The sequence below is a fragment of the Salvelinus sp. IW2-2015 genome, linkage group LG9 (genome assembly GCF_002910315.2).
Source record: "Salvelinus sp. IW2-2015 linkage group LG9, ASM291031v2, whole genome shotgun sequence".
NCBI classification, from domain to species: Eukaryota; Metazoa; Chordata; class Actinopteri; order Salmoniformes; family Salmonidae; genus Salvelinus; species Salvelinus sp. IW2-2015.
The window spans coordinates 32,459,189-32,463,016 of record NC_036849.1 but is presented as its reverse complement, the minus strand read 5'-3'; positions in this window follow the sequence as shown (position 1 = coordinate 32,463,016).

Below are 3,828 nucleotides of genomic sequence, written 5' to 3'. Positions count from 1 at the left end.
CACACACACACACACACCACACACACACAACACACACACACACACACACCACACACACACACACACACACCACACACACACCACCACACACACACAACACCACACACAGTCCCCTGCCAGAGAGAGTTGGTTTACAAGCCTGTGGAACTTGCCGGGCCATCTGTCCGGCTCCATAGGGTAGCATAGAGTGTGTGTGTGTGTGTGTTGTGTGTGTGTGTGTGTGTGTGTGTGTGTGTGTGTGTGTGTTGTTGTGTGTGTGTGTGTGTGTGTGTGTGTGTGTGTGTGTGTGTGTACAGTAGGGATGGGTTTAAAAAAATAATTTCACTATTCGAATAGTATTCATTAATTTTTGTTGGATATCTGAAATACATGTGTTTTTGTTAAACATCCGATTTGAACCTGAGCACTGCTGCGCGAGGAATAGAGGTTGCCGTTGGATTGCTGCAGCTGTGGAGGGGATGTGAGGTGGGAGCGAGCAGACGGAGGGAGAGAGGGAGCAGTAGCCAAAGCAACTCGGCTACAGCCAAAACTAGCTAACTTTCAGCAGCCAACTAGCTAGCTAGGCTAATTGAGGCTACAGCCAAAACTAGCTAACTTTCAGCAGCCCAACTAGCTAGCTAGGCTAATTGAGGCTACAGCCAAAACTAGCTAACTTTCAGCAGCCAACTAGCTAGCTAGGCTAATTGAGGCTACAGCCAAAACTAGCTAATTTCAGCAGCCAACTAGCTAGCTAGGCTAATTGAGGCTACAGCCAAAACTAGCTAACTTTCAGAGCACAGCAGCCAACTAGCTAGCTAGGCTAATTGAGGCTGCAGCCAAGACTAGCTAACTTGCAGCAGTCAACTAGCTAGCTAGGCTAATTGAGGCTACAGCCAAAACTAGCTAACTTTCAGCAGCCAACTAGCTAGCTTGGCTAATTGAGGCTACAGCCAAAACTAGCTAACTTGCAGCAGCCAACTAGCTAGCTAGTCTAATTGAGGCTACAGCCAAGACTAGCTAACTTGCAGCAGCCAACTAGCTAGCTAGTCTAATTGAGGCTACAGCCAAAACTAGATAACTTGCAGCAGCCAACTAGCTAGCTAGGCTAATTGAGGCTACCGCCAAGACTAGCTAACTTGCAGCAGCCAACTAGCTAGCTAGTCTAATTGAGGCTACAGCCAAGACTAGCTAACTTGCAGCAGCCAACTAGTTAGCTAGGCTAATTGAGGCTACAGCCAAGCCTAGCTAACTTGCAGCAGTCAACTAGCTAGCTAGGCTAATTGAGGCTGCAACCAAGCCTAGCTAACTTGCAGCAGCCAACTAGCTAGCTAGTCTAATTGAGTTTACAGCCAAGCCTAGCTAACTTGCAGCAGTCAACTAGCTAGCTAGACTAATTGAGGCTACATGCTGTGCTTTCTCCCCAACCTCATTCAGATAAAACCACAGCCTACCTGTTGGTTTCTCGCCGTTGTCTACTCCTTCTCATTTCACTAATTGATAAATCCATCATTTAATTATATATTGCATTGCGTTAGTGAATGCTCACTCCACTTGGTACACATTGAGCCTCTTTGTCACTTTGATTTGCCAACATAAACAAGCTATACACGTGAAGGCTACAAGTCTTTTTTCAGCGTTGTCCGGGTTTGACTGGTGTAGGCTGTCATTGTAAATAAGATTTTGTTCTTAACTGACTTGCCTAGTTAAATAAAAAAATAAAAAAATAGTATTTTTAGTTGTCCACATTCTAAGTCAGAGTAGTGAGGCGGGTGCGGGCAGCGATCGGTTGAAGAGCATGCATTTAGTTTTACTAGCATTTAAGAGCAGTTGGAGGCCACGGAAGGAGAGTTGTATGGTGTTGATGCTCGTTTGGAGGTTTGTTAACACAGTGTCCAAAGAAGGGCCAGATGTACACAGAATGGTGTCGTCTGCGTAAAGGTGGATCAGAGAATCACCAGTGTGATTTCCCTCCTCGCATCTCCCCTCATCTCCTCTCTCCCCCTCCTCCTCTCCTCCCTTATCCACCCTCTCCCCCCCTCATCTCCTCCCTCCTTCCTCCCCCCCATCTGCTTCTCCACGTCCTCCTCATCTCCTCTCCTCCCTCTCCCCTCATCTACTCATTCTCCTCTCCTCCCCTTTTCCTCCCTCCTCCCCCCTCATGAACCGACCTGGTCCACCGCGACGTGCTACTGTCCAGACTGCTGTTTTTAAACTCTCTAGAGACCCGCAGGAGAGGTAGAGATACTCTTAATGATCGGCTATGAAAAGCCAACTGACATTTACTCCTGAGGTGCTGACTTGCTGCACCCTTCGACCAGAACTACTGTGATTATTATATTTGACCATGCTGGTCATCTATAACGTTTCAACATCTTGGCCAATGTTCTGTTATAATCTCCACCCGGCACAGCCAGAAAGAGGACTGGCCAGCCTCAGAGGCCTGGTTCCTCTTTCTAGGTTTCTTCCTAGGTTTTGGCCTTTCTAGGGAGTTTTTTCCAAGCCAAACCGTGCTTCTTACATCTGCATTGCTTGCTGTTTGGGGTGTTAGGGCTGATTTCTGTACCAGCACTTTGAGCATATCAGCTGATGTAAGAAGGGCTATATAAATACAATTTGATTTTGTCTTCTCCCCTCCTTCCTCCCCCTCATCTCCTCCCCTCCTCCCTCCTCATCTCCATCTCTCCTCTCCTCCCTCCTCCCTCATCTCCTCTCCTCCTCCCTCCTCATCTACTCTCCTCTCTCCACTCCTCCCTCCTCATCTACTCTCCCTCTCTCCTCTCCTCCCTCCTCCCCCTCATCTCATCTCCTCTCCTCCCCCTCATCTCTCTCCTCCCCCTCATCTCCTCTCCTCCCCCTCATCTCCTCTCCTCCCTCTTCCTCCTCATCTCTCTCCTTCCTCCCTCCTCCCCCCTCATCTTCTCCATCTCCTCCCTCTTCCCCCTCATCTCCTCTCCTCCCCCCTTCATCTCTCTCCCCCCTCCCCCTCATCTCCTCTCCTCCCTCCTCTCCCCTTTTCTCCTGTCCTCCATTAACAGTATAGCTCTCCGCCAGATGCCAATACAGGAATGTGCTCAAAGACACATACACACCAGCTACCAGACACAGACATGTTAGTAACTAGGAGGTTTGTTTTCAACCAGAGGTGAGAGTTCTACACCATATACCATACTATACTACCATACTATACTACCATACTATACTTACCATACCACCAACTATACTACCATTTACTATACTACCATACTATACTTTACCATACATACTACCATTACTATACTACCATACACCATACTATACTACCATACTATACTACCATGCCTATCTACCATGCTATACTACCATACTATACTACCTACTATACTACCATACTAACTACCCATACTTACTTATTATACTTATACTACCATACTATACTACCAAACTATACTACCATGCTATACCACCATACTAACTACCATACTATACTACCATATTATACTACCATTACTAACTACATACTATACTACCATACTATACTACCATACTATACTACCATACTTACTACATACTATACTACCATACTATACTACATACTATCTACCGTGCTATACTACCATACATACTACATACTATACTACCATACTATGCTACCACACTACACACCATACTACTACTATACTATACTACCATACTATACCACCATACTAATACCATACTATGCTACCATACTATGCTACCACGCTACACTAGCCATACTATACTGCCATACTGATACTATACTACCATACTATGCTACCATACTATACTACCATACTATACCGCCATACTATCTACCGTACTTACTACCGTACTATACTATGCCCCATACTA